We start from the raw sequence: 27,595 nt of genomic DNA on the forward strand, positions 1-27,595 counted from the left end.
GTCCAATCACTACGTTTATAGATATACTTGCAACTTCATGATAGAAATGATGGGCCAAATTATTTCCTGGAGTTGAAATTAGCACAAACAAATCATCTTACAAGAATGACAATATTGTGAAATGGTTTTTCTTAAAAAAAAAAAAAAAAAAAGACCCCCCCCAACCTATGGGGAACATCGGAGTAGCCTCAACCTGTAAGATAGATAGAAAAGATGTTCAGGTGTTCAGAAAATGTGGAAGTAAAGTCAACTTCTTAATTCATTCAATATATTACTTATGAACAGATCACTCCGGTGATTATACGGCTCCTGTGATTCTGCCAAGGGTACAGACAAATAGGGAGAATTTATAATGATCTTAAGTAAGTATTAGCTAAGCAGTTTCAAGATTCCTGTCTCTTTTAAATTACCTAATTTATTTCTTTACATTTCCAGCTATTATGAGGAGAATATACATTTCTTGCTCATTCTACAAATTATTCTCTCCTCCACTATTTCCAGTGCTTTTAGAATATATTTAGTTCCTTCAGATATCTACTAAACTTTCCAAGAGATGCATGTAATTTTTGCAAGGAACATTATAAAGATAAATTGAATTACAGTTAAGGAGCTGCACTGCACTATTTAAAATATACCCACGACCTAGTGATATACAGGATTTATAAGAAAGATCAGAGTGAAATGCATCTTTCTACAACACTTGAGTATAACTTAAATTCTTTTGAAATGCCAGGAGCTTTCATAGGATATTATTTCACACTGTTAAAGTTACTTCTTTTGCCACTATTATCTTGTGTATCTTTGTATGCATTTTCAGTTATGTACTTTTTTTTAAATCTATTTAATATTTATATAGACCTTTTTAGTTTTGTCTTCTCTACCCACTGTATGCCCATCATCTAGTCTTTGGTGTTTTTTCTACAGAACAATTACAGCATGCTTTTGTGGAAAAGCACACCTCATAATTATGCATACAAGACACTGGTACCTGACAAACTTGTATAATTCCTTCACGCTACAGAAAAAATAATGCCTCAGTTATCGTGATCAGTATATTATTGGAGCAAGTGTACCATGCAGTTTGAATAGCCTCTGTTAGTAAAATTCAAAAGAAATGCCATACCAGGAGAACAAAGTCAATTACTTAAAAAAAATATGCAGGTTGACTTTTAAATTGTGGTTTTTATTGTAACAAAATTTCCCTAAAAATACGTTATCTAAAGATAAATCTGAATTTATGATGAACTATGTTAAAAGCATACACTTACTATAATCTCTTACACTGAAAGAATTTGAACCACGTACATGAAAGCAGTACATGTTTATAGTCAGCATTTTAAAGAAAGCTGAATCAGAACAGCTTACTGCATTCAGCATACTCAGAAAGAACATGTTCTTTGTTTCACTTTATCCTACTAGTTCATTCAAAGCTGTCTTGGAATTGAAAAATTGAGAAAATTTGTCTTCTTTTTAACAATCCATGAATAAAGTGAGGTGCAAGAAATCTCCTCACTCAAATCTCATAGGACATGGTAAACTGAAACTATCAGTTTACTCCTCTATATATTTCATTGCAAATCAATAGTATTTAATGTTTACTAACAACTGAAAAAAATCAATCTTTCTTTAGAAAAATCATGAAAAAATAAAAATGCAAATGAAGATTTAAATCAATTAGGCAAATAGAGGCTACTTTTAAGCCGTGATTTAAATCAAGATTAGAATTGCTGACTTAAATTAATCCACTCCAGACCAATGTAATATCATATTAACTTACGTAGCAATGCATATGTTCAAAGTCCTTTATAAAAAGCTGCACATTAATTTTATCTGCAGGACAGCTGCAGAGGTTTTATTCCTATGAAGCAGATGGAGAAACTGAGACAGAGATATCAGTCAGCAAGTCAGTGGTATATCTACAGCCTTGAACTAAGGTCTGCTGATCAACCAGCACTTCCTTCTTTGAAGAAAAAGGGTGATGGTCGTCAGCTGAACCACCCTGCAGATTGTCTGTCTGCACATTTGGACACTGCTTCTGAGCAGACAACTGAAGGCATGTGAAACCTGAACAAGGACTCCAGGAACAGGCCAACTTCTATATCATATAATCACCATCTTTCAAATAAATTATTTGTGCATGGACATGCGATTATTCCAGAAACAGCGATAGAGACTTAAAAGCCTATTACCTACAAGGCATTTGACATCACCCCTACAGAAGAGACGTTATAATGGATTAGGTGAATGCTGGCAGCCCCCCCTTTTATGTGAAATCATCCTGCACTAGTAATTCAAACTGAGCTCCACTGAAAAAGGCTCAGAGTCATCACCTAACCTACTACAGAAGCTCAGATATGGGGAAAGGTAATATCCAGTAAAGGAGTGGTTAAGAATAATTGAGCCCAGCAGTTTCATAAGCTTCACCGGTAACTTCCCAGGGGATCCCAAAGGTATCTCTAGCTACACTTCTGATTGTTGTCATACCTCACTTGGGGCAAAAGATTTTCTGGAAAGGAATGAATCATATCATTATTATTATTATAATCCATTTTACAAATTCAGCAGTATTTTCAAGCTTCTGATCAGCACAGACAATACTGGAAGCTACTATTTTAGAGCACTGCAGCGAGCAAAACTTTCTCAAAAATGAAAGACACTTCTCCCAAAACCCAACTCCACTGGAGCATGATTTTTCATGATGATAGAACACATTTAAATATAAAATTCAGTACTCTGGTCGGAAAACCTATTTATACAACAAATGCAAAGAAAGTAATAAAACTTAAAGAAGTGGCCTGCCTCTCAATCAAATGTTTTACTGTTTCAGAATTTCATAGGTAACTTGATGTTACAAATATTTAATTCAAAGGTTTTTCTAACTACGAAGACTATTGAGCACTAAAGCAAGAAGGAAAACAGGGTTAAACTAAAGGTGAAATGAACTGATTATGACAGTTGTGAATCAATCCTCCATTACTGACTGAGCTATTTCAGCAGCATGTAATAGATTCTGATTAAGCTCTTTAAGTTGAATTATAATGCGCTATTAGAAGACTACTCAATAAATATTTTTTCAAGGCCCAGTAGCAAATTTTATCAGCAACCACTAATTTTTACCAAGGTCTGATCAGTAACCTTACCAAGGTCTTCTCTCAGGAAGCAATGAGCCAGCTTAAACTTTACCAGACCTACTAACAAAACCTTCAAGATGACTGCAAAGCTCAGAGTTCTGGCAGCATATGGGAGTTTCTGCCCATATAGCTGGTAAGAAATATGGGATCTCCCATAGGAAAGTTCCAGACATCACATACCTGGAACATGGGAAAATTCCAGGCAAAATTTGCCTGTGCTCTGGATCTGGACTGGAGCTTCCCTGTTCAGTAGTCCTGCACTATTGTAAAGTTATCAGATGCTATGGCAAACATTTAGAAACAGAGACATGAACAACTTAAGCAAGATTTCAAATCAGTTTATAGAGTGCTCCTACCAGTAGAAAGTGATTATCACAGAATACTGTTGCTCCTTTACTGCACAATAGATTTTGAGACACTGCATTCATTCACTTTCCTACTGGAAGAGATACAGGCCACAAAGTATTTTTTACGCTTACCACAAAATATAAGCAGGACTATCAACATTTACTAGAAATGGCAACAGCTAGAACAAAATGGCACTCCAGCAGCTCCATCTTCAGAAACCCTAGGTAGGAAACAACCGTGTCTAACTTAGAGACAGCAAACAGCTCTCTCCCTGACTTATGGGTCATGTTGGGGAGAAAGAATGTTTCTTTTATGAAACTCCTAACTGAGAAGATATTTCACTGTTGAATTCTGGTTTAACTTTACCTATCCACCCTTATCCTAACAATCATTACAGATTTCTTAGTGTAGGAATCTCATTAATAAACACACATTTTCCTAAATGCTTCAAATAGCTAGTCTTGGTACTGAGAATCACATAGCCAAGGCAGTCCAAGCTTAGCAGTCCAAGAGCTTTTCCCAAGCTCCCAGCTGTATTTTTACAGTCTGCACTACACTGCATGCCATTGAGACTACACTGCAAACAAATCCAAATTGAATTCAAATGCTTGCACGCTGAATGCAATGTGAACACACCCTATCTAAACCACGAGGTTTCTCAGATTATAATATAAAGCAGTGCACAGTCATAGGGTAACTCAGATGAGCCTGATCATAAAATCCCCTTAGCCTTATAATAAAAGTGATTCCTCAAGCAGGTTTGCTAGACAGAATACCAATAAAAGCTGTCATCTCTGAAAACCTATTGAGAAGACTTTACTTTTCCAACCCACTCAATTGTCATCCAAGGTTGTGGATGTTGTAGTCATCCTTCATGACTTCTACTGAGTACAGTCTTTGGGTCAGGTTCTTCAATGGCATGGTTTAATGTCACTGCTATCTGTTTTTAATCTCGTCTCTGAAAATTTTTATTTTAACTGCTAATATTTATCAGTACAGATAGACATCAGAATATGTTTCAGCATCTCCTTTGTTTTAACAGTATTTTTTTCTATGTTTTTGTTTCACGTAGAATAGTAAGTAGCAGTTGTATTTTCTTACAGCTCATAAATAATTACAGATTGTGAATAACAAATACCATTTTTTTTAATCCTTTCTCATATTCATACACACCACAGGAGGAAAAAGAAATTTACCCTCCAGAGCCCAGGTGTGGGAGTGCATGTCTTGGCATTGTGTGTCATGGAACCATCTGAGACAAAGGGGCTACATCCATCCTCTTACATTCATTTTATATATATATATATATATATATATATATATATATGCACACACACACACACATAAACATCAATGACATCATGCACCTTTAATGCTTTTCTGATAAATTCAGGCAGCTGGTCTTTGAATCAAGTTTTGAAATCCCACCAGTCTGGAGCAAGGAGGAATCTGGAGCAGGTGAATAAGTTGTACAGGGAATTTCTAAATTCCTCCACTGAATTATTGTTTCATTATTTTTTAGTTCCATTAAAAAGAATTGGAAGTGGTTCATTTACATAATAAAACCAAATCTTTAAGTGTTGGTTTACAGCAAGCTAAAATTCATGCAGTCCCCAGATATTTACAGCTAAAGACTGGCTGAAAAAATACCCCAGGTGACCTACACTTCTGTGTCAGTACATGATGAGACTAGTTCTCTCTCAAGGAGGGCTTTCTAAATCTGTATGAGCAACCTGAGTAGCACACAAGTGAATAGGGAACCAATTTATTCTTTGGAGAATTAGTGCTGTATACCCTCTGAATCCTATAACATCAAGTAATGCAAACAGTTGCACTGGACACTAGTTATGAGCTTCCAAGTCATCTTTGGAGTTATCCCAGTATAGCTCAGTTGTTATTTTGTTATTGCAGTAACAAAATGTGGGGTTACACATGGGCATAAATAACCTGGTTCACAGAGAAATGGCTATAGTTGGACTGAAAAACTACTGCCAGCAACTGATTTTTAAGGAATACTGTTTACCAATTTAAACAGATGAACATACCCAAAACCACCTCTGAATTTTCCTCTCCCCAACATGGAGGATTCTCCAGCTTTTATGTGCATCCCAAGATAAATGGTTTTATCTTCATTTATGTGAGTTATTTCATTGTCATTCAGGTTTTGATCTGTCTAGACTATGGGCAATCAGACTTTTGTATCATCATTTCTAAAGGAACAGCACTGCTCAGAATCACCCACACAATGCAATTTCGTCTAAATCTTATTGTCCCCCCCGCCCCCAGGTTTTTACATAGACGAATAAGCAGCCCACCAATGAATGCTCACCACCCAGCTGAGCATTAAAGATGGACAAACAACTGTCCAGGACCATCCACTCATACATCTCTTGGAAGCATAAAGGAAACTCTCCCACCTACTCCAACTGGAGTCCATGGGCAGGTCACTAAGCACTGTCACAAAGCTGCTGTAAAGTTTATAATAGCTTTGCTTTAAATCTGTCCACTTTAATAATAACTTAGAAGAGATTCTTTTCTATGAGTAACAGCTTTTAAAAGGAACAGAATCAACTTCCAAGTACGAATTTAAAGTAGTTTCATGCAATATGCCTGACTCCAAATTACCCTGTTAGGTTTGAGGACTTTACCTGCACACATCCACACATGCAGAAATACTGTTCTCCTTTAGTCTTCAGACTTTAGGCTTCAGTGAAAGACACCAACAAAAACAGTGAAGAAGACTATGCACAGAATGCTGTTGCACATAAAATGCATGCCTTGGAAGAGCAGAGGAACTGTGTGTTCTCATAAAAAGTGATTTGTAACAGAGTAGGTTTGCAAAGATACTCTCTTGATCTACCAAGGAAAGGATACTGAAATGCAATCATATAGCAAGATTGTCCATCTTGTTTGCAACCCATGCTTACAGAGGTTTGATGATTTCTGGCAGTTTAGTTATTGACAGACCTAACTTCACTGTGCCCTTCGTTGTGCCCATTTGTCTTAATGGATGAAGAGCTATGAGGTCAGAGAAGCCTGTATGCTAAAAATCACCAGTAAATGGCTTGCCACTGACCTTCTAAATAGGCTTATATGCAAATGTTCCTTAAAATAAGGAAACAACTTATTTTTTACATTTTTAAAACATATACTCCTAACTGTAATACAACTAAGTATATTAATTAAACATTATATAGAGTAGGGTGCTTTGCAGAAGATCTGTTAACTCAAGAGCTACCTTTCATATAGGTATATAGGGTAAAAATACATCTTTGTAATTATAGCTATAAAAATTCTACCCTTACACTTTCTGATATTTTAAAAATGGTATATAGACATCTTGAGGTGTCCAACTATGTTTGTACTCCAGGACAGATGAAATGTGATATGTGATTTTTTTTCCAAAGAGCAAAATAGCAAGAGAAGGAAAAAAAAGTGTTATTTCATATATAGACAGTGACAGTTTCTAATTATTGATGCATCACTAAGCAAGGTTTTGCTAACAGCTAAATGAGCTATTGCACTTACAAAATGAGGGCACGCGGCATATCTGATTAGTTTTACTTACATGTCTATGATATTATGTAATTCCAGAAGGCTGATATCTCTTTATCTTTTGGAACTGTGTGCCACTTAAAGAAACAGTTGTATTAAATGCCATATTGTTTTCTACCCAATTATCTTTTGCATTCAGCATGCAAATGGAAAAATGCTGAATGCTCATTTTAAGTCCTATATATCATCATCGTAATTAATTGTAAGCAAACTTCTGCTTGCGTTTGTCACGCACAGAACATAAAAGAAATTAACTATTCCTGGCAAATTAAGGTACAGTATTCCAAGAAATCTGCTTTTTGCAAACTAATGAAACAATTTTTAACAATTTTTATTACAAGCATCTGTGAGCTCCCACCAGGCAGCACGAACAGACTTGTTTCTGCTTATATTGCTCAGTTCCAAGCTAATGTCCCTTAAAGCTGTTAGGCTGAAAGCCAATGCAAGATATATTCACAGAGAGACCTGACCCTTCTCCCTACAACTAATAAAGTCTCCTGGAAGTTTTCAGGTAATCGTCTATGTGAGATTCTTATTAGCAAAACTTTGCCTTCTTCCCCAACCATATTTGGTGAGTTACACTCTTCAGATGGTACAAATTATGTACAGGAACTGAACACACAGCAATATAAAAGAAACAGACTGAAAGGGAAACTATCTACAAAATATTTGAAAAGTCAAATAAATAAATAAAATCTAAATCTAGAAGTCTCTTTTTCTTGGCATTTATACTAAATAATGGTTTTACTTTTCTGCTTACCAAATCTCAGGTCGTCTTCAGAGAATTTGGCTGCCTGTGAATTCTGTTCTTAATTTCTTTGTTCCTACACTTCACATATATGAAGGAATATTTCTGTGAGTTATTAGATAGTATAAGTTCTTAGCCACTGAAATACCACAGGTGTGGTGTTTTGGGGTTTGTTTGTTTGTTTCTTTTACCTGTATTACTCGTTAAAGATTTAAACAACAGAGGCCACTGGTTGGCTGCTATTGACTACCCTCTTTCCTGAGAAAATTTTATGTTTCTGCTACTGCAACCACAAAAAACATTGCAAAAACTTGCATCAATAGCTTCAGTAAACAGATTGATGGAAGCTATTTGATTTTACAGTTGGTAAATTATGTGTAGCTGAGTCTCTGAGCACTGGAAATAGAAGGGGAAATAAAACCAAAGAAACCACAGGGGTCAAGACTTCTAGAGCAGGGAGCCTAAATTTAGGCTTCCTTGTCCATATTTGTATACTTAAGCAAACAGTACTTGACTCTTCTGGAACAACTATAATCTATACTTAAAATTAATATAATTATATAATGTGGATTGCTCTGTTGGTGAACGGCCAAACTCAGAACTGAATCTAGGATTTCTGACTCCAAGGCCAATGCCCTATCTGTGGAAAAACACTGGCTGAACAAGAATCATTTAATGCATGACTGAAAGTCCCTCTCATGGAAAAAGAGAAGATGACAAAAAGAGAAGATCACAAAACAAAAAGAAAAAAAAAGAAAAAAAATCAGTAGAAGAAAGAGCTGAAAATACAGGCTGCCTGAGTCAAAGTGATACAGCATGACAACAGCTTGGAGGAGTGGATCAATTTCTAACAAAAAGCATTATTTGCAGGTAAGATCTTTCCTCTGAATATTGTCTCAGAGAAGATCTGCAAGAACATGGACACAAATTCCGTGGGAACAATAAAAGTACTAACCTGCATGGTCTTCTCAGAAGCCATTACTTGTAACATGTTGCAGTTCAGAATACCTTGCACAGGATAGAGTAACAGGTTATTTGGCAAGAGCTCAGAAACTATGCATTTTTGTTATGTGAAAATTCTTGTTAGGTACTGTCAACAAGTCTACGGCCACAGATTTCATATATATGGGATAATGCAGTACATTATGCAAGTACTTGCTCATCTCTATCCGTAAGTTATTACACAATGTTTACTGATGAAGAAATGCAGACCACACTGTAAGATTAATTCAAGCTGATTTTATGAATTTAAATCAAAAAGTTCCATCTAGTTACCAAAACAACTATATTTTACAGTAGAGATTAGCTAAAATGGACAACTTCAGTTCCAAATTATTTGTTGGAAGTTTAGGGCTGCAAATTGTAAGAATTAGGGCATAAAGAAACTATGAGGTTTTATAGCTAACAAAGTTGAACCCCAGGATATTTATGACTTGATCCTGAATATTATCTAGATTCAGGATTAATTTAGGGATCATTTATCTGATAGTTTAAAAAGAAGCTTTTAGCCTACACTAAAGGATGAATGGATACATAAAACAACAAATAAGCAAAATTTTACAGAAAGCAGTGACATTACCGCTTGAGCTCCTTGCACTAAGGTGTGTACAGGAGTTTTAAACCAAACAACCAAACTCTGTTAAAGAGCAAACAGCTTGAGTATAATGAAGTAGAATTTATTTTCATAATGATCAAATTCTAACACTAAATGTTCTGAAAGGCACAAATGGCAATTAGACAGCTAAGTCCCCTGGGAGTCTTCAAATTTCTCCTTCCTTAATGAAATTGAGATAAGCCCAAAAGAAAAGGGACATGTTGCTAATTCATTTTTGCTACATCTTCATAAACATGGAACAAGCCAGATAAGAAAGTATTCTGATAAAACAGTGGAAGGGTGGAGGGAAAGTTAAATTTTAAAGTTTATTCCCTTCCCATATAGTAAAAGGGCAAGTGTCACATTCAGAACAGTTTGGCATAAACATAGTAATTTCTGGATAGCTGCCAACACTAAGGTTAAAAAGCAACATTACACAAGACTTCCATGATGACAGCCTACCAGGAGGCATTTGTTGAAAATTGCTTTGCCGATCATTTAGTCAGCAAAAAAAAAAAAGAAAAAAAAAGAACATACAGTTCTAGTTATGTTAGAACTATGTTGAGTCTGTATCTATACATGATTCAATTGTAAGCTTATAAAGCCCCCATACAGCTACAATCAATGTAAAAGCCTAGTATTTCTGTTCTGTTCTTTTATATCAGAAAGCCCTATGTATTTTCACCATATGCAGCTCCAATAAGTGTGTGTAATTACAAGGGAAGTACGATCTAAGATTTAGATTCAAGTTTCAAAAATTAAATTAAAATGACTTTTTTGACAACAGGCAACAAAGTTTTCACCAGTTACACTGCAAACAAGCCTTAAATCTTGCAACATCAAATAAAACAACATGTTTTAACTATACTCTTTTACTCTGTTGGAAATGACAACTTAGGCAGTGCAAGTACTAAATGGTAGTATTTTAACTGCACTATATATGTCTGTCTTTGAAAGTCCACTAAATACATGTAAATCTTTTATAATAGTTTGAAAGAAATAAGAATAAAGGACTAAACCTCAAATTTTCAAAGAGGTCCATATAGACTTTGTCATTTGGCTCTCATTTAAATTATCGGGATTTAATCAGCTATTTCCCAGAATACTGCTTCAAAAAAGCAGGGCTAAATGGTCAGAAGTTAATTTTTTTATATGGTCAACAAATTAATACTCATTAATACTCAAATTAATACTGGCAAAGAGAAATTAGAATTCTGATCTTTTCAAGGGTTGCTGTGTGTTGGTATCACTAGTGATTTAAGAAAATGTCAACTTTTGTTGTTTCCTTTTTTAAGAATTAGCCAGAATCTCCAAGTGAAACTCAGTTTAAAGTGATTCTACCTTGCAATCAGTGGGCAAGAGTTTATATATGTGCTCCTTCAAAATATGCTACATTATACAACTGTTTTTTTTTCTTTTTAGGCCAATCCTAAAGCAAAAGCATGTGCTTTTGCAACAGTCTCAGTAATATATTTGTTTACTTATCCATGATGTGTAGAAAGTGTGTTTTTTTTAACAAAATTCCTACTTCTTTCTCAAGAAACTATAGTTTCTCAGAGGAAAAACAAAGATAGACAACCCACTAATGCATTCCTAAATCCACAGAGAATTCATAGATCTCTCATTAGCTCTCCTCTTTTAAAGTATTACTTAGGAAGTTTTTCTCAATAACTTGCTTGCAGTAAAATAAAACAGTAAAAAGTGATATTTGGTCTAAGTAAAGGATTAACTTACATTAGCATGATTTTTCCTTGTCACAACTGGATAAGGGTCCAGTGCAACTCATATTAAATCAAAGGAGAAACTATTTAGTACTTTACACATAAGTTGGTCTCTAATCTAACATTACATATTTATACATCATATTTATATAAAGGAAGAAAGAAAAAGCATTGTCTGATGGTGGAATCAGGTTTATATTTGCTTACACAGTGTAAAAGAATTTCAAGTTTCTTGCTGTGTGATAGCCTGTACCAAAAGCTTCTCTATAAGAAGTAGGAACCTCTGATATTTTTACCCCACTGGTACAAACTGTACTACTGGAGATTAAAACCATGAGGTTTGCTATGTCAGACTTACAAAAAACAAATGATAATACTGAGAAGTTTTGTGGAATTACTGCCATTTGAAAACAGTTCCTTTTCCCAAGACTTGTAGTAATAATGCTCCTAGGAGGACCAGACACACAACAAACTTTTTGCATCCATAATTAGGAAAAAAAATTGCTCCTGCAACTCCAGAAATATTGATCTGGATTATGCTGAGTTCAGTTCATACTTTTTTCATCAAATGTTTCTACCCCTAATAAGTTCATACACCAAATTCCAAATACAGCACGCCACAAATAGCTGTAAATTTAGTGGTGTTTTATTCACTTTCACACAAAGCAATGTTGGCCCTAAATTTGACCTCTTTTATCATACCAATTAGCCTGTGACTATCAGCCTTTTTAGTTCCATAAAAGCAAAAAAAAAAAAACCACCCAAGCATCAAATTTGTGCCAACATTCACAGACAGGCCTGAGACACATGATTAAGGAGACAGATACTATGTGAAAATCCCATTAAATCAAAGGGAAAAAAACATCCCCCAGATTTAATACAGGGGGGAAAAAAAAAACAAATCAGGTTTGTGCAAATTAACCCTGACATGACAAGAAGATAGACAAATCTAACCTTAGTGAGTGACATGCAGCCATGACATTCCACATAAAGAGGTGTATTTAAAGAGAACCAGAGAATTCTCCCTTTTTCAGCTGAGCATCAAACAAACATAAGTGAGAAGAATCTCTTGGGCCTTTGAAAGAATCATTTCTATCCCTCTGTGCAGCTGTTAACTGTTCTACCTGGATATCATCACCTCCTTCTGCAAAAAGGTGTGCTTTCACATAAAGTATCTTCCAAATGGGTAAACTGATTTGGATAACACTAGTAATACAAAAATATGAAAATACAAATATCTGTACTTATGTGTAAAACTTTTGAGTCAGTTTGGGTGGAAATCTTTCTATTTTAAAAGGCAGACTGAGAAAGAAAAAAATGTGAAGGAAGGAGAGATATATGTAATGGTCAAAAGAGAGACTGTGGTGTCAGGAAGGCACAAAAGGAAAGGAGAACACAATCAATATCACACAGCCGCTAGTCCAAAGGTTCAGAATTTGCAAATGTGTTGTCACAATGTTGTTAATGCTGCTGTAATTTATCATATTCAGAGGCTGCTGGGTCAAAAAAAAACAGTCAAGCTCCTCTGAGGAAGCAAAGTTTAATGTAGAGATTAGAATGCCTTCACTCACCATATGTAATGTCACAGCAGCAGCGAAACAGCTGTGGAGCTACGACATACCTGCTTCTGCTATGTAAATATCTTGCTGCAATACTGGCCAATAATTCGTGTGCTCACAGGCTCACCAACTGCTACTGCCAACCTTCTCAACAACTTCAACACACCACTGTGAAAACAGCCAGCATGGAAGTTTTGGCTCTCCACTGCTTGCACCTATCCCATAAATCAAAGTGCCGCAGCTGTGAAGTTTTTTTACACTTTCAACACTTGCACTCCAGCAAAAAGAGGGACTGGACTTGCTCCAAAGGACATTACTTCTATAGGCTTTTAGAAGGACAAAATAGATAACAATTTCACTCTGACCTCTAACCTTATAATGTTGCCACTTAATAAAAACAGCCACATGAATGGCAACTGGAAAAGAACTCAAAATCCACTGACTACTGCATATACAGTGCTCATCTATTCCTTTTCTGATTTTCTGATTTCTGCGCTATCGTAATGCAGAAAGCATCTCAGAATGAATTCAGAATTTGCTTACAAAGCATACGTACACACATGTACAGAACCAAACAGCCTGGTAATTTAGGCTATTTTACACCTATTATTACACTTCAGAAAATATGCTTCTGAATATTCCATAGTGGTCTAAACAGGACACAGGGCAATGGGAAATGGTGTCAAAATGCAATAGCACTTTCTTAGGGAATGTGAAATGGCATCTTGAACAAAGACAACTCTTTCAAACTCATGGTCCACAGGCTGCAACATTTAAGAACCAATCTCAGGGAGTTTGAGAGGTTTATGAAAGGATTTCTATGACAGTGTGGATGGCAGAATTTCAAAATTGGAGAGCCACTGAACTGTTATTTATATTCACCAGCAAAACACACCACAAACACACAATTAAAAATAAGAGCTGTAGAGACACCCTACTAAACATAAAAATGAAAAGTAAATCATTGGTAGGGTAAAAATAGACAATTGGCAACAGAGAAAAGGGAATCTATTTATATTTTACAAGTCAAATAAGCAGCAACTTTCAATAAAATAAAATGCATCAGGTCAAAAACCTCCCTCATCAACTTTCAGATCCTTCAGGCCTTGTCTCAGTAAGGGCTTACTGTACCTTGTATGGGGCACTAAGCATAACCAGACTTCTCTATTATGTTAAGAGTAGTAAGAGTCAAGACAAAAGAAACTCACTTATGGTGGCTCCCATGGAGGATATCTGGGATCTGCCAGACTGAAAAAAGAAAACCCAAGAAATCACAGATTTTTTCATGTAGACTAAGAGGTCTAGCTACAGCTGTAAGTAGAATTTCAATGAAACAACAGCAAATGCTGTTCAACATTCTGCTTCTCCAGCAGTGCAAAGCATAAAAACAGCCAAATGTATCCTTTTTACAACACAGCAGCAGAAGCTACTCCAGGGATGCGTTTGGACCATGGAGGGTTTCTTTGTTGAGTATTCAGGATCAAGTACAACAGCAAAGTCTGGACCAGAGGGTACCAGGTGCTACTAGGCTGCTAGATAGTGCACAGGAGCGCAGATGCCAAGCATCTCTGCATGTGTCCTGTCTACTGGTGGACTGAGAGGCATTACCAGCAGCCTCACAAATAGCATATTCCACATCCTGGCCAGAGGGCGAATACTGCGCTGGTTACAGCAGCTGGGAAGGAGTGTGTGTAGAGGGAAATAAAAATGGGGAAACATGGAAAGACTTACTAGCCAAAAGAGATAAACACGCATACACAACACACACAAATAATCACTGCAGCTTCACAGCCTGTTCGAAAGCAGCACTGTGATTTCTAGATCTTTCTGTCATATGTAATACCCAGTAATAGATATAATGAAGAAGATTAATTTTAGAAGTTTTTTAATGTTGCAGTATTAACTGGGGTGAGAAGAACTAAAAAGCCCACGCAAAGGACTGCTGTAGGACTTATGCAAATATTTCCATCTGGGTTTAGAGTAAAAATCAAAGCCCTGAATCAACCAGTAGACACTGTTTCACGCACTGCTAATGAAGAGAAAATTCAATTCTACTGTTTGCCAAAATGAATACTGAACTTGTATCTTGATGTTTTACAAGAATATGGCACTTGTGTAAAAAATCAGAGATTCACATGTAATCTCAGGAACACTGGCAACTTCTTACAATGATAAAGGGCTAGATCATGGCTTTAGCCTGACACCTGATTAAAGGGTGTTGAGTAACTGTGCTCCTACCTACTAATATTTGAAATTCAAACAGTAGTCAGTTCGATGGCTAGGTGCCAGCCTGCCCTTTGCAGGGCTCCCTTCCCTGCTGAATGAATGATACACACATATAGAGTGGGGTACATATCACACAAGCACTGCTTGTCCTATATCCTTATGCATGCTCCAGCACCTGAACCTGCCAGCTTTTTCCTTGGAGGGAGGAAGGCAAAGAAGCGGAGCTGAATGGAGCCCATACAGCCCTTGGGAGGGTACCAAAGGGACAAGCTCCCCGCCGCCGGGCTCAACTGATGAGCATGTGCACGTTGCTCAAACAGCAGCCTGGAAGCAGACAGCACGGGCAAGATTTGAAAAGGAGGAGGGGGAAATCTGTTGTCTCACACTGGTGATTGATAGAAAAACTGAAAAAATGGTAGGATGATAGATGACTCATAAAAGTGTTAGACTACTGCCAAAAGCGGTAGATTTGGCAGCAGTGCAAGATATGCTGCCTCAGGAGAGGCACACTTCAGTCCCTTACTCCCGTGGGGAAGCAAGATGCATGAGCTCTCAGCCAGGGCAGCTTCCTTCCTCCCCTCTGCTGGCTCAGTCGCGCTGCTGAGTTTGCTCTCCACAGCACCACGGAGATGCCAATAGCCTGTCTATTCCTCCTTAGTCCCAGTACTGATATAGCACTTCAGGTAACAATTTGACACTAAATTAGTAAACATATTCCTACCCTCCTGAGTTTGAACTGGTTTATAAATTCAATTTTTTTTCCTCCTGCCATGTTATTAAAACTCTGCTTTCCTTCCTCCCTCCTTCCCTAAAAATTTTTGTCTTAAATTTTTCATTTGTGGCATGTGGACTTGGGATTCCCTCCCCCCTCCCCCCAACTGTTCAATATAAATCAGACAGACATTTGGGAAATAAAGGAGATCTGAAAAATGAGACGAGCTGAATTTCTGGAGACATGCCAAATAAAACTTTAGACAAAATTAAGGCAGTAAATACATATCAATTACTCAAGGGAAACTTTTTTAGAGTGTTTTATCAAAGGCTATCTGTTCCCAGTCCTCTCTACTCTAAACCATTAAACTGCCAAACCACAATACTGTTTCAGCATTTAGCTATCCGTACTCTAAATACAACACTACAAACTGCTTCCACTCATCACAGGCAGACAACCAACCCAAACACTCCTCCACTTCAGGTGCACACATGTTGACTGCAAGAGTCACTAACAACCTTGTCCTTCCTTAACCTATAAAATACAGGTTACTGAAGCAACGACATTTCAGATCTGCAATTACATTAGGAGACTCCTTGGAATCTCAGGTTCTATATCTGCTAAGTCTTTGCCATATGTTGACAACAAAAATGCTGATTCATATCTACATATTTTTACTATATTTTTGTAAAAGGCACTGTTTGGGCTACAGAGAGGTATGTAAAAAAAAAAGCAGAAAAAAAACATTTTCTGTGGTACTTGAAGGTGCAACTTTTTCTAGTAGAGTATCTTAAAATAGTGTAATCAAATGGTGTCCCCTGATATTTTGAAGACAGGTTTTAAAGTAAAAACAGGCACCCAAATGGGTTGGTGCTTTTAAATCCTTCTGCACAGAGTTAGCAGAAAGGAAGACAAGGACACATCCAGAGTTCCAGTGATAAGAGAAGCTCCATGTAGCATTCAGATTCTGGGAAAGCACAACCCACCTGGAAACCCTCATCAGCTTAAGGGCTATTGTACAAAAGCTCATCAACGAAAAAATGGATTTGCACATCCCGGTATGTTTATGGGGCCTTCCACAGCTTTCTGACAATACCAGCTAATTGAAGATTTCTTACTGGTGCTAGGAACTCACCTCTATAATTTGGTTGACTTCTCATACTAACTGTAAAGCAGAAACCAGTCACCAGCCCACAGAGGGCTCTGACTTTAGCAGCTGCGATTAGAGAAAGTTCAGTCACTGCCTTGTCTCTAAAACAAGAATGAAGCAGATATTGCAACCAAAAGTGGTATATGCTCAGCCCTTCTGGACAACAGGAACATTACTATTATTATTCTGCAGCCTACAGTCAACTTTTACATTCTTAGATTCTCTTGTTACTTCCATTTACAGCCAGAGAGGTGTCTTTACATGACCTTCAAGCTGCAGGTCTTCTAGCTCTGAAAAGCTACTATAAAGGCGATGCAACAAAGCCTGGGCAAACATCCTACAGGCCCAAATAAAATGGTGAACAGGACTTCCTCCTATTTAAATTGTATCAAATGGCAGGAGGAAGGGGAGAAACCAAACACTGCTGGCATGATGAAGTGCACCCTCATTATCACTGCTGAAGTGAATTTAGGCTATACTTTTAACATCATCACTTAAAGCTGAATAGCATCATCAGCCCTTGCAGTTTCTGTCTGCAATGTGCTTGCATTGGTGTATCAGCTCTACACAAGTTTTCACTTCTTTGGAAGTTAAAAATACTTCAGACACTTTACAAGCATTTTACTATTTCACTGAGAAATTTCAGAGCTCTAAAAATTTCAGTCACCAACCCATTCCTTCCAGAAACTTACTGAAGAAGGAAATAACAAGGAGAGGAAGAATGACAACACCAAAAAAAACTTTACTACAGACTGAAAAAGACAATTAGCTATTTCGGGAACGAGGGCTACATAACTGCACAGATTAAGCAGATAGTGACAAATATAGGTCATTTTCAAAATGCCTATATTTCTCAAAAAGTCCTTTCTCAGTATGTGTCGAAAATCAATCACTTTCAAATTTCTGAACATCATCAAAGAAATAAAAAGGCATACCTGTGTCTCAACACTGAAAACTTTTTAAAAATACTGTATGTTTTGTCTGACATAGTTTGAAGAGCTCAGAAGAGATATTTGCACACATACTACGTGTGATTGTACCAAAACACAAGTACACACACAACATGAATGAAATCTTTAAATTTCCATATGTCTTCAGAAGTTAAAAAAAAAATGCTTTTTGTGCATTTTCAGAATAAAGTTTTCAAAATAATATGTACCAAAAATAACAATTTTCCTAGCAAGTAAAAATCCATATTTCATTTTTGTGACAACATCAAAGACTACACATCATGGATGGAAAGTTACATATGTGAAAGACAAGATGATTTTCCTAAAACAGCAAACCAAAAAACAAATCAATTTTAGAGCATTTTTATGAATAAGACCTAAGTATACAAAACAAATACAGCCAGCACCTTCAGTGCTAGTTGATTCATTTTGGATGTCAAAAAGAAATTCTCTAACGATGTAGTTTTTTACAAATATGTAAAAAAGATTTGGAGTGTAACAACATAAGTATAATTTGAAACAGCATTATCTAGTGAACATGCAGACCATTAGGATTCTGTCTAAAGAGAACAAATAAGAGTTCTAAGACAATGATTTTTTCTTCAGCAGATTGTGTGCAAACATTGCAGTATCCAAGAGATTGGCTATGGATTGCCCTTTCATACAGAGACAAGCCACAATCCCACTCTTCCTTGCTTTTTTAATACTTCTTTTCTCAGAAGTTCAGAAGTAAGTTGTCATTATGCAAAAATTTTGGATTCTAAATGGTACTGCCAGACATCCAGCATGCTACTGTACAATGTGACATTCAGAAAGCAGTGGTATTTATAATAACTTTTCAATTATACTCCCTGAACCTAAAAACAATTTTATTTGATCTTTGTTTAATATCTGAAGCAAAGACTGAATTCACATAGTGAAAGCAGTAAACTGTATATCAAGTCCAACAATTCCATCTGCCTTACTTCTAAAAACAGAAGAAAACTCTGAGCAAAGAATTGTAGGCATTTTATACGCTGACTCTTCAAGCGTCACATTACAGAGTAAACATTTTTTAAAAGTTTTCAGTATTTTAGTGCTCATAATATTAGTAACACCTCCCAGTAAGAAAACTGCCCTCATGTAATAATGTGAGGAAATAACAACATAACAGTAATTGTTTCGTTCTTTAAAAAAGTCTACTGAGTTTCTAATTACAAGGACTTTTCATAAGATTATGCTTAAGAGTGTATCATTGTCACTATCAAATCCTATCAACAGAGTGACAAATTTTAGAAAACATGGCAAGCTATCTAGTAATAAACCTAAATTTATTCTTTGCACTTCAATGGTGCTCACAGATAAAATATTTAGATTTTATCATCCTAAATGCTAAATCTGTTGGGTGTTCTGCACATAGAAAGATTGTTTCACAATATAAATGGATATTAATGTTAACATGACAAATACAGTCTATATTTTTGCTTGTGATTATTTCTAATTTTTAAAATATATTATACCTAAAGCTGTCTAGATGCCCCAAGCCAACTAGGAAGGTTCCCAATAGATACGCATTTCCACAATAAATGTCATTAAAAAAAAGGCTTCATCCCCTTTTCAGTTTTGTTTGTTCAACCTCAACTAAATATAACCTCTGATGCAACTTACAGTATGTTGGGTTATATGCATTACACAGAAAGTCTCTGTAGGAAAAAAAAACGGTAATATAGGAGCCTCTGGAAATAAATAATGGATAGCCTACCGACAGTAAGCATCTTCTTTCCCATACCATATGCCTCCAGCAATCATTAATATGTCCTTATGTTCAAAAGACAGACAGACAACTGTGCAAATAAACAAACTACTACAGATTGCATTTTCCATGGCTATATAAATGAAAAGTGTATTCACTATTTAATTAATTTAATTAACATACCAGCTTCCCAAATCTTCGGAAAAACATCAACATGCCTGCAACTATTCCTTCCCATAGTTACGTACTTCATTTATTAACCTTAAAAGAATGTCAAATTGCATGTGATGGATCTGAAATAACAGTGGAGAGACACTAGCTTGGTGGACCAATTCTTCCCACTACAGCATACATCCTTCTTTGAAGGGTCTCAGAAACAAAGCAAATCTGTAAGAAGAGAAACATGAATCATCCTGTTCTCTGTGCCTCTTACCTGCAATGCCCTTGGAAAGCACAACAAAAAACATTCAGGCCCAATCTGATTTGATGAAATGTTTTCTACCCATTGTGAGCAGGTACAGAGACTCCATAAAGCAGAAGGCAATAGAGAATATGACTCGTGAATTCTGAATGAGAGTTCTGAACCTCCCCTTGGCGGATGGGAAAGCTTTCAATGACTTTTACCCACAAAGATTTGGACTTTTAATATAATCTGTTATTTGTCTACAAAGTAATGCCATATTACAGCATAATGAGAACTTTGTATTATAACCAGATATCATTTTGGAAAAAAATCGGTTTTGCTTTATTTAACAAATGCAATATACATGTATCCTCAAATGCTGTTGATTGTTCATAAAATCATAGAATACTTCAGGTTGGAAGGGTTCTCAGGAGGTCTCTAGAGAACCTTTTGCGCAAAACAGGGTCAGCTGTAGTATCACACTAAGTTGCTTGGGACTTATCATGGCACGATTTGAAAACCTCCAAGGACAGAGACTGGGCTGCCTGCTGTATATGCCAGAAGCAGCTAGCAGGGAGGTAAGCAAATAGCTAACCAGTGCAACTGGCTTAACAAGCACTCTGCCAGAGAGAAGCCAGTAGGTATGCTGTACAACATAGCTGGGGAGTTGAATGTGGTCCTTTGTCAGCAAGGCATGCTTCCTTCTTAATAGCCAGATACATCTTTCATCCCTGGGAGATTCTGCCTTGTATGTTTTATGAGCACTGAAGGTCTCCTCGCTCTCCTCTTCTATGTCAATCAGAAAGGCACTTGCTCTACATTGTCACCAGCCACCACGTGGAAGGCAAAAATTTGCCTTTAAAAAAAATCAGAGATTTGAGCATAATCACCACTCACCCTACAAAAGTACACTTCTTTTACAAAAATATCCTCCTGTTTACAAGAATATCCTAAGAAGTCAGTTGTGACCAAATAAGAAAAGGAGCCTTACACAAGAACAATCCTGAACATAGCATTCTCTCTGTATCCTTCCTTGAGGTGGGCACTGAACTAGTTTCAATCCATAAAATTTTCTCCTTTGTTCTCATACAATAGTAATTACAGCAGAATCAATAAATCATTTAGGATTCATTTGTCCAAAGAGCCATCACTGTATCAGTAAAGTTACTAGTCCCAAAACAAAGAGGAAGGTATGAAAGCACAAGCACCGTGGGATGCAACTCACAATGAACTACACATCCTCTGTTTTATTATAATATTAAAAAACAAAACAAAACAAACAAACAAAAAAACCCTACATCTCATTTTCTATGTCCTAGACATGTATCCACACAGTGCAGCCCAGAAGAGAAAGAAGGACCCAACTGACCTCAACCAGTTTGGTCAAAGAGAAAAGACTCCTCACCAATCTAAAAAAAAAATCCCAGGAGACAGGGTAGACGCACGTTTGGATACAAAGCTCTCTGTCTTAAGTCACAGAATACAAGAAGCTGGAGTAGCACAGGGAAAGAGTCATGTTGGGTGGGAACATAACACACAGCCAGTTCATTTCTAGGTGAGGCGCTAGGATGCAGTGAACCCAAAGATGGCACATATACCAGTCTTCGTTCAGAGAAACCAGAAGGAGATTCTCCTGTCTAAGGAGCATCTCCTGCTTCCATACTAAGACAGTATCTTCCTCCTCAACTAAGCAAAAGATAACCCTCCACCCCACAGAAAAGGGCAGGTAAATCAGAGAAAAGAACAAAACCTTCGCTTCCTCGAAAATAACTTGAAGCCCAAACGGAGCCTTCCCCTTGCACTTGGTCACTTCAAGAATCAACCTATTCATAGCATTCACAAATTTCACAGTTCCTCATGTTCTTTTTCAGAATCCGTGTAGTCCACACCATTCCTTGCTTCCTCTATCATACATTTATTCTTATTCTCCTTTTATGTAAGTTAGAGTTTAAACTATCACATTTGCCAAGTAAGCAAGCTGTATCTATCTCTGGGTGAGTTTCTAATGCTAACAGCAGGCAAAAAGAAGAGAATCCCATCACTTTATTGACTGTCTCCGTAGAAAGGCCAGAACTGATTTATCATGAATGGTACCATTTCTTATGTTTAAGGGCCAGAACTGATTTATCATGAATGGTACCATTTCTTATGTTTAAGGGTTGTCTCAGAATTAATACTTGTATTGCTCCTGCACATAACCTGGGGGAAAACAGGAAAATACTACTCAGATGTAGAAAGGGAAATATAATACACAAGTGTTAAGTTTATTTCAAAAGGCCCCCCAAAACTGGGTGGTGATTTGATTGCAATTAGGGAAATCATCAAGAAAAGTAACAAAACAGGACAATAAAAACCCTTCAAAAATAAGCTGCACTCATTAGGATATTAATTTAATTAGTCCACTTAACCTGATGGTTAATCATATTACAGAGTGCAGGGATATAAAAGCTATAACTCAAGATAAAAAAGCTCAAACAAACTGCTGTTCATAGAATCAAGTGAAAGGTATTTCTAAAATAATAGCATAGGAGCATCAGCCTAATGCTTATTTTACACTTGAATACTTTCTAATATCCAGACAACCTCAGTGTGCAAATTGGTGTAGTTCATAAAACTAATTAAGAAGACAGGACAGAAAATCCAGACATTGTAAACATTCCAGGCAACTGTTAAAGCTTCTTTGTCCTTTTTTAATAGGTATGTTCAGCCATTTTTCCACTCACAAGAATATTCTTAAGAAAGATTATGGAACAACATGTATTTATAAAAACATTAAAAAATATAAACCCCAAAAGACAAGTGATTCTCTGTTAATTTTAAAAATCAAGATTCAGAAGGAAAGTTGCAGGAATACTGCAAATGAAAAATCACCCTGGTGCAAATCATTTACACTGAAGCTTTATGGGGTTCCTGCCAGAAATTAGTTCCATTAAATGGAATTCATTGTTAGAGATGTACTTTAAGGATGAGAGACAGAGACTGTGAACAAGGAAAAATGATTTCTTTCATGTAGGGTCACGATGTTTATGATGCCTAACACCAACACACAAAAAGCGAAGATTAGGAGTTTGATCGAGTTCCGACCCAGACATTCAGTTCCTGCCTGCCCTGCTCCCTACCTCTGCCTACTCTGAAAAGCAGCAGAATAAGCAGGTTAGTTGCAAAGATGGGTCAGTTCAGAGAGATATGCCCTGAAGCCCTGCACTGTTACACACCACTGCCTGCACCCTGTTCCATTTCCAACCCACAGTTGCTTATGGTAGTTGCTTATATAAATAAAAATAGATACCTATTTCTAGATATAAATACATACAATACAGAGAAAGAGAGTGTGTGCTCTCTGTATTAAATATAGCACTGCACAATGAAGGTGAGAAAGAGCTCTCTCCTACACACAAAGGGCATTACCAACTGCATCACAGTTTAACTGGAACTTGCAGCCTGGGAGAAGAATCTCACTTCTCTCCACTGTTTCCTAAAGAGCAATACTGGACCAAAGCTCCACTGCCCTCCAGTGAAGAAGTAAACACATTTTATAATACCACTCAAGATCGGCCTTTGTAGAAAGCCAAAATGCTAAGTATCTGTATTTCTTTTCATACTTTATTTGGAAGAAAGCATGGGCACTCTAATATGCCATTCTCTTTATAAGATATGTATTTTGAATGAAGAAAGCATGAAGCAGGATGTTTGAATGTGGATCTATTTAAAAGAAAAAATAATGCTCCATCTCACCCTGCAAAATAAGTACTGTTGCAGAAAAGGAGTGATAAATACTTTGCCTATCAGTTGAGGTCCTCATAAAAAATTAGAAAAGATGACTGCTCTATATCCACAGGTTAGTATTGAGAATACTGAGCCACTGGAGCTGTATGGTTTCTTCACAAGGACACACAAATCAGCAGCAAAGTTAGGCCAGGAAACATGCCTCTCATTTCTTGCTTTAAACTTTAGAACACAATTCTTGCTATTGCAGAATTTTCTGAAAAACTACCTTTGGGATGTAACTTTAAAATGATCTATTTAGTCAGGTTGTACAGGGGAAAGTTTCCAATTGTATACAGTTTACCAAAGTGACCCTGAATCATGCTTCTGAATCTGCTTCTAATTTACTGCAGCTCCATCACAAAAAAAAAAAAAAAAAATAGTAGTAATATTGCCTAAGTATAGCAAGACAGGTCTACATAACGCTCACAAATCGCAGAATCAAAGAAGGGCTGAGGTTGGAAGGGACCTCTGGAGATCATCTAGTCCAACCCCCCTGCTCAAGCAGGGTCACCTAGAGCATGTTGCACAGGATCGCGTCCAGGCATGTTTTGAATATCTCCAGAGAAGGAGACTCCACAACCTCTCTGGGCAACCTGTTCCAGTGCTCTACTTTGATATCCTGAGATATAGACTGCTTTTGAAATGCAAAGTTTTGTCACTGCTATTTCTTAGCATAATTCATTCCACTGCACTAAAAAGAATCAAATATGTGCTTTTTTAAAAATACACATAGTCAAAAATCAAACTATTTTGTATCTACTGGGCTGCAAGTTTGCAAACAAGTATCTGCAATTTAAATGTTTTTCTTCTGAGGAAGAGGCCTGTGTTTCTTGGTAACACTAAAAGTTCTGGACAGAAAAGTACAATTGCTTTCTCTAGTTCTTCAGGTCTTTTTTTCTGCCTTGTGGAAACCAATTATGACAGTATTGTTCTATTTTTGCTCCACTGAATTATCATGTTTTTGATACATGCTGTAAAAAGATTTGCCATTTTTCCTGCTTTTGGACTCTCTTCACTTCTTATGATTAGGAACAAGCCTCTACTTGCCACTTTCTTTACTTTGGTATCTATCCTGTCTCCAAGTAGTACGGACAATTGAAGATGTTTTCCGCTATCTCAGTCCACTGTTGCCAGGACTCATTTTCTAGACATTGTGCTAGCATCCCTTCCATTTCATGCAGTTCAGAATATCAGCCCCAGATCACTTCCCATTTTCAGTCAAGGCCAGTTAACCATAGCTTTATCATTTCCTTCTTTAGATCTTTAAAGTATGATTCCTTATTACAAGAGCTGTAAATGCCCTCAAAGAATCAAGGAGAAAAGATATGACCAAAAAAACCCCCAAAAAAACCCAAACCCAAACCCACATATACTTGCTTACATTTAAAAGGAATGCTTTTTGCTACAGTGCTTTACAGCTTTGATTCGTTAACAGATTATATACACATAAATAAAATAATAAAAATAGGCTTGAACTATTGATATATTTATAATTCTTATGGAAGGCTTTTACTGTTATGGATCATATTAAATTTAACAGAACAATACAATTTGCTGTTGATGTTTTTAAACATACACTGAAGTGCAATGTTCTTTTCTGTTCATAAACTAAAAACCAAGTTCATAACAGGACCTGTTATTAGTAGAAATATGCGAATACCACATTTTATAGCCATTTAGAATTCCTGAAATTGAATTACTTTTTAATTATAATACACTTAATTCAAGAATAATGAATTCAAGTACAAATATTTAGGCTGCATTATTAAAATCTCCAGGATGATATAAAAATATATTAAGCACCCTCCCTCTAGCAGTTACCTGATGACTTATCTGAGTCTAGCAAAGCAATATGGATTACTCTTCTTCCAAGTACCTTAACAAGCTCACTTGTTTGAGAGCTGAAATGTAAATTACTTATATTACTACAGGACTCCTAGAAGTTTTCATTTTGTGCATTAGTTCTGTTCTGGTTTTCCCTCCCTTCATCTGTGCTATTTTAGGATTGTGAAATCTGAAAAGTTTGCTTTCATAAAAAGTCATTTTAGGACAGAACTGAGACAACAATCTGTAAAATGAGTTTTCTTTAGTGTGACAAATGCAGTCAGGTCCTCCCATTTCTGATCTTTCAAGTTGATTTCCTCTTCCTTACAATACAGAACTTTATATTTATTAGCAGCTAATCTCCCTTTACTCCCCATAGCCTCTGCCACTTTAATCTCTCAAGGTCATTGCATTTTGGCCTGACCACAAGAGCATTCTCTGCCCATCTGGTTTTCTGTTGCCCACAAATTTGATCATTGTTGAAATTACATCAAAGAAATATCCAACAAAGAAGATGTAAGGCAGCTGCACATCAGACAGAAAAGCGATAGTTTTTAGTCCCTGTCATGAAAAGAGCCTCTGTAAATGCAGCTATCCAGAAGAGTCGGACGCTACTTGAGAACCAGTAAAAAATTCACTAGCATGGAGTGTCCTGCACACTAGTATTGGTCCACAAAAAAGACACATATTGTGAACAAGATTTTTTCCAAAAGACATGCTACTATACCTAACTTATGTTGCCGAAAAAGAAATTATGAGTGTTTCATTATATTATACAACCTACAGTGTGATATCCCCTATAGAAATAAAAATACATGCAACAACCCAAATAGATACAAATACATACTTGTAATAAGACCACCCTATTCTAAGCACACTGTTCTATGGAACAGATATTCCATTTTTTTCCCCAAAAATTGACAGGCCAGAAGGAAATACTTCTCTAGGACACTTGATACATCTCAAGTCAGCAGTGTGTTCAAGTAGCTAAACTTGCAGACCTTTTTTCTAACTTTCTGACAAATGCTCTTTCAGCTGCATTTACGAGTCAGCTAATAATTAAATCATGTCTATAAATTCCCTTTGGAGAATTCATGAGGTATTTCAGAGATCTTATTTAAAGTTTACAGCAAGTGAGGCCTGAATTTGAATAGGATGTTGACTAATGCTGACTGCACATACCATCTTGCTCCTACTTGGATTTTATTTCAGTATACTGTTTTAAAAATAAATATAAAAGTACGCCAATAATCATTACTATGATAACTCAGCACCAAAATATTGTCAAATGCAATAAAAGCTTAAATACTGACTCAGTTCCTAGAATCCTGGAGTATGGACTAGAATGCATCTGAAGCAAATTCTTGTTGGCGTGCTCCAGCCCTAATTAACATGCAGAAAGTTTTATTTGTATAAATGGTAACTGTACTAATAATGATTTTACATTTGTATCTCATCATTTTTCCAGAATAGTCCTCAATATTTTACTGGAGACATACACCCAAATGGGAGAATCAATTTATGCATCACTGATACCCAGGCATTTTTTAACAGGATACAGGTGATATAGTCCTGCTATGCAGCATCAAGCCTAAAAATGAAGACCACTATATGAATTTGAAGTGGGAGATCTTGAAAGATAGAATAGAAGTAGCTTAGTTTGGACTTGACACCACAGCAAAGAATCCACAGCCTTGGGAAATACAAATTCATGGGAATTTTAGGAAGTTTAGCAGAACTTATTAGGAATTAAAATTTATCTCTGTTGAACGGTGATAAAGGAATTCTCTAGCCAAAAATATCAGAGGATGCAGCTGGCTTCAGTAAGACTCTGTGGGAAGGAGATAACCCAATGATTTTTAATGAGTTTTGTTTTCTCCCATATACTTTTCACAGGTTTTCCTGAGAAAGGAGATATCAAATACAGCAGCAAGTAGGCATGAAGACTAAGAAACTCATTCATTCCCCTGGGGTGAGAATAGTTGGGATTCATTTATTTTCCCTTGCTTCCCTTTCCTAGGTGTTTACATCCTAGAATGCACCACCTTTCCAAAACTCTGGAAACTCAAGGATTTATTCATAATAACAATATGATAATAAATTCAAAATACACTCAGTCAAGCCCCTTGGTTACTGTAATAGAATACTCATACAGCTCCAAACATGAAAGATGT

The 27,595-nt window shown here is 36.5% G+C and overlaps 1 protein-coding gene across 1 annotated transcript in view; it reads right to left on the reverse strand.

The window, feature by feature from the left end:
• Positions 1-27,595, reverse strand: part of GFRA1 (GDNF family receptor alpha 1) — a 143,507-nt gene that overhangs the window by 93,534 nt on the left and 22,378 nt on the right.

This window comes from Apteryx mantelli, chromosome 7, assembly GCF_036417845.1.
Source record: "Apteryx mantelli isolate bAptMan1 chromosome 7, bAptMan1.hap1, whole genome shotgun sequence".
NCBI classification, from domain to species: domain Eukaryota; kingdom Metazoa; phylum Chordata; class Aves; order Apterygiformes; family Apterygidae; genus Apteryx; species Apteryx mantelli.